The sequence below is a fragment of the Oncorhynchus keta genome, chromosome 15 (genome assembly GCF_023373465.1).
Source record: "Oncorhynchus keta strain PuntledgeMale-10-30-2019 chromosome 15, Oket_V2, whole genome shotgun sequence".
Lineage (NCBI taxonomy): Eukaryota > Metazoa > Chordata > Actinopteri > Salmoniformes > Salmonidae > Oncorhynchus > Oncorhynchus keta.
Window position 1 is genome coordinate 3,275,608 of NC_068435.1, and position 17,514 is coordinate 3,293,121.

At 28.6% G+C, this 17,514-nt stretch overlaps 1 long non-coding RNA gene across 5 annotated transcripts in view; it reads right to left on the reverse strand.

Moving 5' to 3' along the window:
* Positions 1-17,514, reverse strand: part of LOC127907498 (uncharacterized) — a 44,648-nt gene that overhangs the window by 26,911 nt on the left and 223 nt on the right. For 3 of the 5 annotated variants that reach the window (XR_008064600.1, XR_008064599.1, XR_008064601.1), the window contains exons 1-2: positions 11,673-11,798; positions 9,215-9,299 (exon numbers count right to left, since the gene is read on the reverse strand). This is a non-coding gene — a long non-coding RNA (uncharacterized LOC127907498). Of the gene's footprint in view, positions 1-9,214; positions 9,322-11,672; positions 11,799-16,168; positions 16,275-17,514 lie in introns of those variants that run through there. The other 2 variants (XR_008064602.1, XR_008064603.1) reach the window with 2 other exon arrangements.

Genomic DNA, 17,514 nt, shown 5'->3' on the forward strand with positions numbered 1-17,514 from the left:
ATTATATACCTGTCATAACCACATTATATACCTGCTATAACCACATTATATACCTGTTATAACCATATTATATACCAGTTATAACCACATTATATACCTGTTATAACCACATTATATACCTGTTATAACCACATTATATACCTGTTATAACCACATTATATACCTGCTATAACCACATTATATACCTGTCATAACCACATTATATACCTGCTATAACCACATTATATACCTGTTATAACCACATTATATACCTGCTATAACCACATTATATACCTGTCATAACCACATTATATACCTGCTATAACCACATTATATACCTGCTATAACCACATTATATACCTGTTATAACCACATTATATACCTGTCATAACCACATTATATACCTGTTATAACCACATTATATACCTGCTATAACCACATTATACACCTGTTATAACCACATTATATACCTATTCTAACCACATTATATACCTGTTATAACCAAATTATATACCTGCTATAACCACATTATATACCTGTCATAACCACATTATATACCTGCTATAACCACATTATATACCTGTTCTAACCACATTATATACCTGCTATAACCACATTATATACCTGTTATAACCAAATTATATACCTGCTATAACCACATTATATACCTGTCATAACCACATTATATACCTGCTATAACCACATTATATACCTGTTCTAACCACATTATATACCTGCTATAACCACATTATATACCTGTTATAACCATATTATATACCTGTCATAACCACATTATATACCTGTCATAACCATATTATATACCTGCTATAACCACATTATATACCTGTCATAACCACATTATATACCTGCTATAACCACATTATATACCTGCTATAACCACATTATATACCTGTCATAACCACATTATATACCTGTTATAACCACATTATATACCTGCTATAACCACATTATACACCTGTTATAACCACATTATATACCTATTCTAACCACATTATATACCTGTTATAACCAAATTATATACCTGCTATAACCATATTATATACCTGCTATAACCACATTATATACCTGCTATAACCACATTATACACCTGTTATAACCACATTATATACCTATTCTAACCACATTATATACCTGTTATAACCAAATTATATACCTGCTATAACCACATTATATACCTGTCATAACCACATTATATACCTGCTATAACCACATTATATACCTGTTCTAACCACATTATATACCTGCTATAACCACATTATATACCTGTCATAACCACATTATATACCATAACCATTATATACCTGCTATAACCACATTATATACCTGCTATAACCACATTATATACCTGTTATAACCATATACCTATTCTAACCACATTATATACCTGTTATAACCAAATTATATACCTGCTATAACCACATTATATACCTGTCATAACCACATTATATACCTGCTATAACCACATTATATACCTGTTATAACCATATTATATACCTGTTATAACCATATATACCTGCTATAACCACATATACCTGTTATAACCATATTATATACCTGTCATAACCACATTATATACCTGCTATAACCATATTATATACCTGTCATAACCATATACACCTGTTATAACAATATTATATACCTGTTATAACCATATATACCTGTTATAACCATTATATACCTGTTAACCACATATACCTGCTATAACCATATTATATACCTGCTATAACCATTATATACCTGTTATAACCATATACCTATAACCACCTGTTATAACCACATTATATACCTGTTATAACCACATTATATACCTGTCATAACCACATTATATACCTGTTATAACCACATTATATACCTGTATAACCACATTATATACCTATATAATGACCTGTTATAACCACATTATATACCTGTTATAACCACATTATATACCTGTTATAACCATTATATACCTGCTATAACCACATTATATACCTGTTATAACCACATTATATACCTGCTATAACCACATTATATACCTGTTCTAACCACATTATATACCTGCTATAACCACATTATATACCTGTTATAACCAAATTATATACCTGCTATAACCACATTATATACCTGTCATAACCACATTATATACCTGCTATAACCACATTATATACCTGTTCTAACCACATTATATACCTGTTATAACCACATTATATACCTGTCATAACCACATTATATACCTGCTATAACCACATTATATACCTGTTCTAACCACATATACCTGCTATAACCACATTATATACCTGTTATAACCACATTATATACCTACTATAACCATTATATACCTGTTATAACCATATTATATACCTGTCATAACCACATTATATACCTGTTATAACCACATTATATACCTGTTATAACCATATTATATACCTGTCATAACCACATTATATACCTGTTATAACCACATTATATACCTGTTATAACCACATTATATACCTGTATAACCTTATATACCTGTTATAACCACATTATATACCTGCTATAACCACATTATATACCTGTTATAACCACATTATATACCTATTAACCACATTATATACCTGTTATAACCAACTATAACCACATTATATACCTGTCATAACCACATTATATACCTGCTATAACCATATTATATACCTGTTATAACCATTATATACCTGTTATAACCACATTATATACCTGTTATAACCACATTATATACCTGTTATAACCATATTATATACCTGTCATAACCACATTATATACCTGTTATAACCACATTATATACCTGTTATAACCACATTATATACCTGTTATAACCACATTATATACCTGTTATAACCACATTATATACCTGTTATAACCAAATTATATACCTGCTATAACCACATTATATACCTGTCATAACCACATTATATACCTGCTATAACCACATTATATACCTGTTATAACCACATTATATACCTGCTATAACCACATTATATACCTGTTATAACCACATTATATACCTGTTATAACCACATTATATACCTGCTATAACCACATTATATACCTGTTATAACCATATTATATACCTGTTATAACCATATACACCTGTTATAACCATATTATATACCTGTTATAACCATATTATATACCTGCTATAACCACATTATATACCTGTCATAACCACATTATATACCTGCTATAACCACATTATATACCTGCTATAACCACATTATATACCTGTTATAACCATATTATATACCAGTTATAACCACATTATATACCTGTTATAACCACATTATATACCTGTTATAACCACATTATATACCTGTTATAACCACATTATATACCTGTTATAACCATATTATATACCTGTTATAACAAATTATATACCTGCTATAACCACATTATATACCTGTCATAACCAATATACCTGCATAACCACATTATATACCTGTTATAACCACATTATATACCTGCTATAACCACATTATATACCTGTTATAACCACATTATATACCTGTTATAACCACATTATATACCTGTTATAACCACATTATATACCTGTTATAACCACATTATATACCTGTTATAACCACATTATATACCTGCTATAACCACATTATATACCTGTTATAACCACATTATATACCTGCTATAACCACATTATATACCTGTTATAACCAAATTATATACCTGCTATAACCACATTATATACCTGTCATAACCACATTATATACCTGCTATAACCACATTATATACCTGTTCTAACCACATTATATACCTGCTATAACCACATTATATACCTGTTATAACCATATTATATACCTGTCATAACCACATTATATACCTGTCATAACCATATTATATACCTGCTATAACCACATTATATACCTGTCATAACCACATTATATACCTGCTATAACCACATTATATACCTGTCATAACCACATTATATACCTGCTATAACCATATTATATACCTGTCATAACCACATTATATACCTGTCATAACCACATTATATACCTGTTATAACCACATTATATACCTGTTATAACCACATATATACCTGTTATAACCACATTATATACCTGTTATAACCATATTATATACCTGTTATAACCACATTATATACCTGTTATAACCACATTATACACCTGTTATAACCATTATATACCTGTTATAACCATATTATATACCTGTTATAACCATATTATACATTATATACCTGTCATAACCACATTATATACCTGCTATAACCACATTATATACCTGTTATAACCACATTATATACCTGTTATAACCACATTATATACCTGTTATAACCACATTATATACCTGTCCATATTATACACCTGTTATAACCATATTATACCTGTTATAACCACATTATATACCTGTTATAACCAAATTATATACCTGCTATAACCACATTATATACCTGTCATAACCACATTATATACCTGGGTAACCACATTATATACCTGTTCTAACCACATTATATACCTGCTATAACCACATTATATACCTGTTATAACCACATTATATACCTGCTATAACCACATTATATACCTGTCATAACCACATTATATACCTGTTATAACCACATTATATACCTGTTATAACCACATTATATACCTGTCTATAACCACATTATATACCTGTTATAACCATATTATATACCTGTCATAACCACATTATATACCTGTCATAACCATTTATATACCTGTTATAACCACATTATATACCTGTCATAACCACATTATATACCTGTTATAACCACATTATATACCTGTTATAACCACATTATATACCTGTTATAACCACATTATATACCTGTTATAACCATATTATATACCAGTTATAACCACATTATATACCTGTATAACCACATTATATACCTGCTATAACCACATTATATACCTGCTATAACCACATTATACACCTGTTATAACCATTATATACCTATTTAACCACATTATATACCTGTTATAACCAATTATATACCTGCTATAACCACATTATATACCTATATATACCTGCTATAACCACATTATATACCTGTTATAACCACATTATATACCTGCTATATACCCTGTTATAACCACATTATATACCTGTTATAACCATATTATATACCTGTTATAACCACATTATATACCTGTTAACCACATTATATACCTGCTATAACCACATTATATACCTGTTATAACCACATTATATACCTGTTATAACCATATTATATACCAGTTATAACCACATTATATACCTGTTATAACCACATTATATACCTGCTATAACCATATTATATACCTGTTATAACCACATTATATACCTGTTATAACCACATTATATACCTGTCATATATACCATTATTATATACCTGCTATAACCACATTATATACCTGTTATAACCATATTATATACCTGCTATAACCATATACACCTGTTATAACCATATTATACACCTGTTATAACCATATTATACCTGTTATAACCTATTATACACCTGTAACCATATTATACATATACCATATTATATACCTGTTATAACCATATTATACACCTGTTATAACCATATACACCTGTTATAACCATATTATACACCTGTTATAACCATATTATATACCTGCTATAACCACATTATATACCTGCTATAACCACATTATATACCTGTTATAACCATATTATATACCTGTCATAACCACATTATATACATGCTATAACCACATTATATACCTGCTATAACCACATTATATACCTGTCATAACCACATTATATACCTGCTATAACCACATTATATACCTGCTATAACCACATTATATACCTGTTATAACCATATTATATACCAGTTATAACCACATTATATACCTGTTATAACCACATTATATACCTGTTATAACCACATTATATACCTGTTATAACCATATCATATACCTGTTATAACCACATTATATACCTGTTATAACCATATTATATACCTGCTATAACCATATACACCTGTTATAACCATAACCATATTATATACCTGTTATAACCATATTATACACCTTTATATATACCTGTTATAACCATATATACCTGTTATATTATATACCCTGTTATAACCATATTATATACCTGTTATAACCACATTATATACCTGTTATAACCACATTATATACCTGTCATAACCACATTATATACCTATAACCACATTATATACCTGTTATAACCACATTATATACCTGTATAACCACATTATATACCTGTTATAACCACATTATATACCTGTTATAACCACATTATATACCTGTCATAACCACATATATACCTGCTATAACCATTATATACCTGCTATAACCACATTATATACCTGTTATAACCATATTATATACCTGCTATAACCATTATATACCTGTTATAACCACATTATATACCTGTTATAACCATATTATATACCTGTTATAACCACATTATATACCTGTTATAACCACATTATATACCTGTATAACCAATTATATACCTGTCATATTATATACCTGTTATAACCACATTATATACCTGTTATAACCACATTATATACCTGTTATAACCACATTATATAACCATAACCACATACCTGTCATAACCACATTATATACCTGTCATATATATACCTGCCCATATTATATACCTGTCATAACCACATTATATACCTGTTATAACCATATTATATACCTGTTATAACCATATTATATACCTGTTATAACCACATTATATACCTGTTATAACCATATTATATACCTATATACCTGCTATAACCACATTATACCCTGTTATAACCATATTATATACCTGTTATAACCACATTATATACCTGTTATAACCATATTATAAACCAGTTATAACCACATTATATACCTGTCATAACCACATTATATACCTGCTATAACCACATTATATACCTGTTATAACCACATTATATACCTGTCATAACCACATTATATACCTGTTATAACCACATTATATACCTGTTATAACCACATTATATGTTATAACCACATTATATACCTATTCTAACCACATTATATACCTGTTATAACCAAATTATATACCTGCTATAACCACATTATATACCTGTCATAACCACATTATATACCTGCTATAACCACATTATATACCTGTTCTAACCACATTATATACCTGCTATAACCACATTATATACCTGTTATAACCACATTATATACCTGCTATAACCACATTATATACCTGTCATATAACCACATTATATACCTTAACCATATTATATACCTGCTATAACCACATTATATACCTGTTATAACCATATTATATACCTGCTATAACCACATTATATACCTGTTATAACCACATTATATACCTGTATAACCACATTATATATAACCACCTTATATACCTGCTATAACCACATTATATACCTGTTATAACCATATTATATACCTGTTATAACCACATTATATACCTGTTATAACCACATTATATACCTGTCATAACCATTATATACCTGTTATAACCACATTATATACCTGTATAACCACATTATATACCTGTTATAACCACATTATATACCTGTTATAACCATATTATATACCTGCTATAACCATATTATATACCTGTCATAACCACATTATATACCTGTTATAACCACATTATATACCTGCTATAACCACATTATATACCTGTTATAACCACATTATATACCTGTTATAACCACATTATATACCTGCTATAACCACATTATATACCTGTTATAACCACATTATATACCTGTTATAACCACATTATATACCTGTTATAACCATATTATATACCAGTTATAACCACATTATATACCTGTCATAACCACATTATATACCTGCTATAACCACATTATATACCTGCTATAACCACATTATATACCTGTCATAACCACATTATATACCTGTTATAACCACATTATATACCTGCTATAACCACATTATATACCTGTTATAACCATATACACCTGCTATAACCATATTATATACCTGTTATAACCATATTATATACCTGTTATAACCACATTATATACCTGTTATAACCACATTATATACCTGTTATAACCACATTATATACCTGCTATAACCACATTATATACCTGTTATAACCATATTATATACCAGTTATAACCACATTATATACCTATTATAACCACATTATATACCTGCTATAACCATATCATATATATATACCACATTATATACCTGTTATAACCACATTATATACCTGTCATAACCACCACTATACCTGCTATAACCACATTATATACCTGCTATAACCACATTATATACCTGTTATAACCATATTATATACCTGCTATAACCATTATATACCTGTTATAACCATATTATACACCTGTATACCATATACACCTGTTATAACCATATTATACACCTGTTATAACCATATTATACACCTGTTATAACCATATTATACACCTGTTATAACCATATTATACCTGTTATAACCATATATACCATAACCATATTATACACCTGTTATAACCATATTATATACCTGTATAACATTATATACCTGCAACCACATTATATACCTGTTATAACCACATTATATACCTGTTATAACCACATTATATACCTGTTATAACCACATTATATACCTGCTATAACCACATTATATACCTGTCACAACCACATTATATACCTGCTATAACCACATTATATACCTGCTATAACCACATTATATACCTGTTATAACCATATTATATACCAGTTATAACCACATTATATACCTATTATAACCACATTATATACCTATTATAACCACATTATATACCTGCTATAACCATATCATATACCTGTTATAACCACATTATATACCTGTTATAACCATATTATATACCTGTTATAACCATATACACCTGTTATAACCATATTATATATAACCATATTATAACCTGTTATAACCATATATACCTGTTATAACCATTATATACCTGTTATAACCATATTATATACCTGTTATAACCATATTATATACCTGTTATAACCACATTATATACCTGTTATAACCACATTATATACCTGTCATAACCACATTATATACCTGCTATAACCATATATACCTATTATAACCACATTATATACCTGCTATAACCACATTATATACCTGTCATAACCACATTATATACCTGCTATAACCACATTATATACCTGTTATAACCACATTATATACCTGTTATAACCACATTATATACCTGCTATAACCACATTATATACCTGTTATAACCATATTATATACCTGCTATAACCATATACACCTGTTATAACCATATTATACACCTGTTATAACCATATTATACACCTGTTATAACCATATTATACACCTGTTATAACCATATTATATACCTGCTATAACCACATTATATACCTGCTATAACCACATTATATACCTGTCATAACCACATTATATACCTGTTATAACCACATTATATACCTGCTATAACCACATTATACACCTGTTATAACCACATATACCTGTCATAACCACATTATATACCTGTCATAACCATATTATATACCTGCTATAACCATATTATATACCTGTCATAACCACATTATATACCTGTTATAACCATATTATATACCTGTTATAACCATATATACCTGCTATAACCACATTATATACCTGTTATAACCATATTATATACCTGTTATAACCATATATACCTGCTATAACCACATATACCTGTTATAACCATATTATATACCTGTCATAACCACATTATATACCTGTTATAACCATATTATATACCAGTTATAACCACATTATATACCTGTCATAACCACATTATATACCTGCTATAACCACATTATATACCTGCTATAACCACATTATATACCTGTCATAACCACATTATATACCTGTTATAACCACATTATATACCTGCTATAACCACATTATATACCTGTTATAACCACATTATATACCTATTCTAACCACATTATATACCTGTTATAACCAAATTATATACCTGCTATAACCACATTATATACCTGTCATAACCACATTATATACCTGCTATAACCACATTATATACCTGTTATAACCACATTATATACCTGTTATAACCACATTATATACCTGTCATAACCACATTATATACCTGCTATAACCACATTATATACCTGCTATAACCACATTATATACCTGTTATAACCATATATATACCTGTATAACCACATTATATACCTGTTATAACCACATTATATACCTGCTATAACCACATTATATACCTGTCATAACCACATTATATACCTGCTATAACCACATTATATACCTGTTATAACCACATTATATACCTGCTATAACCACATTATATACCTGTTATAACCATATTATATACCTATATAACCACATTATATACCTGTTATAACCACATTATATACCTGTCATAACCACATTATATACCTGCTATAACCACATTATATACCTGTTATAACCATATTATATACCTGTTATAACCACATTATATACCTGTCATAATCACATTATATACCTGCTATAACCACATTATATACCTGCTATAACCACATTATATACCTGTCATAACCACATTATATACCTATTCTAACCACATTATATACCTGTTATAACCAAATTATATACCTGCTATAACCACATTATATACCTGTCATAACCACATTATATACCTGCTATAACCACATTATATACCTGTTATAACCATATTATATACCTGTCATAACCACATTATATACCTGTCATAACCATATTATATACCTGCTATAACCACATTATATACCTGTCATAACCACATTATATACCTGCTATAACCACATTATATACCTGCTATAACCACATTATATACCTGTCATAACCACATTATATACCTGTTATAACCACATTATATACCTGTTATAACCATATTATATACCTGTTATAACCACATTATATACCTGTTATAACCATATTATATACCTGTATAACCACATTATATACCTGCTATAACCACATTATATACCTGTTATAACCACATTATATACCTATTCTAACCACATTATATACCTGTTATAACCAAATTATATACCTGCTATAACCACATTATATACCTGTCATAACCACATTATATACCTGCTATAACCACATTATATACCTGTTCTAACCACATTATATACCTGCTATAACCACATTATATACCTGTCATAACCACATTATATACCTGCTATAACCACATTATATACCTGCTATAACCACATTATATACCTGTTATAACCATAATATATACCTGCTATAACCACATTATATACCTGTTATAACCATATTATATACCTGCTATAACCACATTATATACCTGTCATAACCACATTATATACCTGCTATAACCACATTATATACCTGCTATAACCACATTATATACCTGTTATAACCATATTATATACCTGTTATAACCACATTATATACCTGTTATAACCACATTATATACCTGCTATAACCATATCATATACCTGTTATAACCACATTATATACCTGTTATAACCACATTATATACCTGTCATAACCACATATACCTGCTATAACCACATTATATACCTGCTATAACCACATTATATACCTGTTATAACCATATTATATACCTGCTATAACCATATACACCTGTTATAACCATATTATACACCTGTTATAACCATATACACCTGTTATAACCATATTATACACCTGTTATAACCATATTATACACCTGTTATAACCATATACACCTGTTATAACCATATTATACACCTGTTATAACCATATTATATACCTGCTATAACCACATTATATACCTGTCATAACCACATTATATACCTGTTATAACCATATTATATACCTGTCATAACCACATTATATACCATTATATACCTGCTATAACCACATTATATACCTGTCATAACCACATTATATACCTGCTATAACCACATTATATACCTGCTATAACCACATTATATACCTGTTATAACCATATTATATACCAGTTATAACCACATTATATACCTGTTATAACCACATTATATACCTGTTATAACCACATTATATACCTGTCATAACCACATATACCTGTCATAACCATATTATATACCTGCTATAACCATATTATATACCTGTCATAACCACATTATATACCTGTTATAACCATATTATATACCTGTTATAACCATATATACCTGCTATAACCACATTATATACCTGTTATAACCATATATACCTGTTATAACCATATTATAGACCTGTTATAACCACATTATATACCTGCCATAACCACATTATATACCTGCTATAACCACATTATATACCTGTCATAACCACATTATATACCTGTCATAACCACATTATATACCTGTTATAACCACATTATATACCTGCTATAACCACATTATATACCTGTTATAACCACATTATATACCTGTTATAACCACATTATATACCTGCTATAACCACATTATATACCTGTCATAACCACATTATATACCTGCTATAACCACATTATATACCTGTTCTAACCACATTATATACCTGCTATAACCACATTATATACCTGTCATAACCACATTATATACCTGTTATAACCATATTATATACCTGCTATAACCACATTATATACCTGTCATAACCACATTATATACCTGCTATAACCACATTATATACCTGCTATAACCACATTATATACCTGTTATAACCATATTATATACCTGCTATAACCATATACACCTGTTATAACCATATTATACACCTTTTATAACCATATACACATGTTATAACCATATTATACACCTGTTATAATCATATTATACACCTGTTATAACCATATACACCTGTTATAACCATATACACCTGTTATAACCATATTATACACCTGTTATAACCATATTATATACCTGCCATAACCACATTATATACCTGCTATAACCACATTATATACCTGTCATAACCACATTATATACCTGTCATAACCACATTATATACCTGTTATAACCACATTATATACCTGCTATAACCACATTATACACCTGTTATAACCACATTATATACCTATTCTAACCACATTATATACCTGTTATAACCAAATTATATACCTGCTATAACCACATTATATACCTGTCATAACCACATTATATACCTGCTATAACCACATTATATACCTGTTCTAACCACATTATATACCTGCTATAACCACATTATATACCTGTCATAACCACATTATATACCTGCTATAACCACATTATATACCTGTTATAACCACATTATATACCTGCTATAACCACATTATATACCTGCTATAACCACATTATATACCTGTTATAACCATATTATATACCTGTTATAACCACATTATATACCTGTTATAACCACATTATATACCTGTTATAACCACATTATATACCTGTTATAACCACATTATATACCTGTTATAACCACATTATATACCTGCTATAACCATATTATATACCTGTTATAACCACATTATATACCTGTTATAACCATATTATATACCTGCTATAACCATATACACCTGTTATAACCATATTATACACCTGTTATAACCATATACACCTGTTATAACCATATTATACACCTGTTATAACCATATTATACACCTGTTATAACCATATTATACACCTGTTATAACCATATACACCTGTTATAACCATATTATACACCTGTTATAACCATATTATATACCTGCTATAACCACATTATATACCTGCTATAACCACATTATATACCTGTTATAACCATATTATATACCTGTCATAACCACATTATATACATGCTATAACCACATTATATACCTGCTATAACCACATTATATACCTGTCATAACCACATTATATACCTGCTATAACCACATTATATACCTGTTATAACCACATTATATACCTGTTATAACCACATTATATACCTGCTATAACCACATTATACACCTGTTATAACCACATTATATACCTGTTCTAACCAACCACATATACCTGTCATAACCATATTATATACCTGCTATAACCACATTATATACCTGTTATAACCATATTATATACCTGTTATAACCATATATACCTGTATAACCATTTAGTTATAACCAGTATTATATACCTGTCATAACCACATTATATACCTGTCTACCACATGAGCTATATACCTGTTATAACCATATTATATACCTGTTATAACCATATATACCTGCATAACCATTATATACCAGTTATAACCACATTATATACCTGTTATAACCACATTATATACCATAACCACATTATATACCTGTTATAACCACATTATATACCTGTTATAACCACATTATATACCTGTTATAACCATATTATATACCTGTCTATAACCACATTATATACCTGTTATAACCATATACCATATTATATACCTGTTATAACCATATTATATACCTGTCATAACCACATTATATAACCACATTATATACCTGCTATAACCACATTATATACCTGTCATACCACATTATATACCTGTTATAACCACATTATATACCTGCTATAACCACATTATATACCTGTTATAACCATATTATATACCTGTTATAACCACATTATATACCTGTTATAACCACATTATATACCTGTTATAACCATATTATATACCTGTATAACCATTATATACCTGTCATAACCATATTATATACCTGCTATAACCATATTATATACCTGTTATAACCATATTATATACCTGTATATACCTGCTATAATACCTGCTAATAACCATTATATACCTGTCATAACCACATTATATACCTGGTTATAACCATATTATATACCTGTTATAACCATATTATATACCTGTTATAACCATATATATATAACCATATTATATACCTGTTATAACTCCACATTATATACCTGTCATAATCACATTATATACCTGCTATAACCACATTATATACCTGCTATAACCACATTATATACCTGTCATAACCACATTATATACCTGTTATAACCACATTATATACCTGCTATAACCACATTATAACCATAACCATTATATACCTATTCTAACCACATTATATACCTGTTATAACCAAATTATATACCTGCTATAACCACATTATATACCTGTCATAACCACATTATATACCTGCTATAACCACATTATATACCTGTTCTAACCACATTATATACCTGCTATAACCACATTATATACCTGTCATAACCACATTATATACCTGTTATAACCATATTATATACCTGCTATAACCACATTATATACCTGTCATAACCACATTATATACCTGCTATAACCACATTATATACCTGCTATAACCACATTATATACCTGTTATAACCATATTATATACCTGCTATAACCATATACACCTGTTATAACCATATTATACACCTGTTATAACCATATACACCTGTTATAACCATATTATACACCTGTTATAACCATATTATACACCTGTTATAACCATATACACCTGTTATAACCATATTATACACCTGTTATAAACATATTATATACCTGCTATAACCACATTATATACCTGTTATAACCACATTATATACCTGTTATAACCACATTATATATATAACCTTATTATATTCTAACCACATTATATACCTACCCTGCTATAACCACATTATATACCTGTCATAACCACATTATATACCTGCTATAACCACATTATATACCTGTTCTAACCACATTATATACCTGCTATAACCACATTATATACCTGTTATAACCATATTATATACCTGCTATAACCACATTATAACCTGTCCCACATTATATACCTGCTATAACCACATTATATACCTGTTATAACCACATTATATACCTGTTATAACCATATTATATACCTGTATAACCACATTATATACCTGTTATAACCACATTATATACCTGCTATAACCATATTATATACCTGTTATAACCACATTATATACCTGTTATACCACATTATATACCTGTTATAACCACATATACCCTATAACCACATTATATACCATATTATACCTGTTATACCTGTTATATACCATATAACCACATATACCTGTTATAACCATATTATATACCTGTTATAACCATATTATATACCTGTTATAACCATATTATACACCTGTTATAACCACATTATATACCTGTTATAACCTGTACCTGTTATAACCACACCTTTATATACCTACACCTGTTATAACCATATTATACACCTGTTATAACCATATACACCTGTTATAACCATATTATACACCTGTTATAACCATATTATATACCTGCTATAACCACATTATATACCTGCTATAACCACATTATATACCTGCTATAACCACATTATATACCTGTCATAACCACATTATATACCTGCTATAACCACATTATATACCTGCTATAACCACATTATATACCTGTTATAACCATATTATATACCAGTTATAACCACATTATATACTTCTTATAACCACATTATATACCTGTTATAACCACATTATATACCTGTCATAACCACATATACCTGTCATAACCATATTATATACCTGCTATAACCATATTATATACCTGTCATAACCACATTATATACCTGTTATAACCACATTATATACCTGCTATAACCATATACACCTGTTATAACCATATTATACACCTTTTATAACCATATACACATGTTATAACCATATTATATACCTGTTATAACCATATTATATACCTGTTATAACCACATTATATACCTGTCATAACCACATTATATACCTGCTATAACCACATTATATACCTGTCATAACCACATTATATACCTGTTATAACCACATTATATACCTGCTATAACCACATTATACACCTGTTATAACCACATTATATACCTATTCTAACCACATTATATACCTGTTATAACCAAATTATATACCTGCTATAACCACATTATATACCTGTCATAACCACATTATATACCTGCTATAACCACATTATATACCTGTTCTAACCACATTATATACCTGCTATAACCACATTATATACCTGTCATAACCACATTATATACCTGTTATAACCATATTATATACCTGCTATAACCATATACACCTGTTATAACCATATTATACACCATAACCATATACACCTGTTATAACCATATTATACACCTGTTATTATATATACCTGTTATAACCATATTATATACCTGTTATAACCATATACATTTATATACACTGTTATAACCATATTATATACCTGTTATAACCATATTATATACCTGCTATAACCACATTATATACCTGTTATAACCACATTATATACCTGTTATAACCACATTATATACCTGCTATAACCACATTATACACCTGTTATAACCACATTATACCTGTTATAACCATTATATACCTGTTATAACCACCTTATATACCTGTTATAACCATTATATACCTGTTATAACCATATTATACACCTGTTATAACCATTATATACCTATTATAACCACATTATATTATAACCATATTATATACCTGTCATAACCACATTATATACCTGTTATAACCACATTAT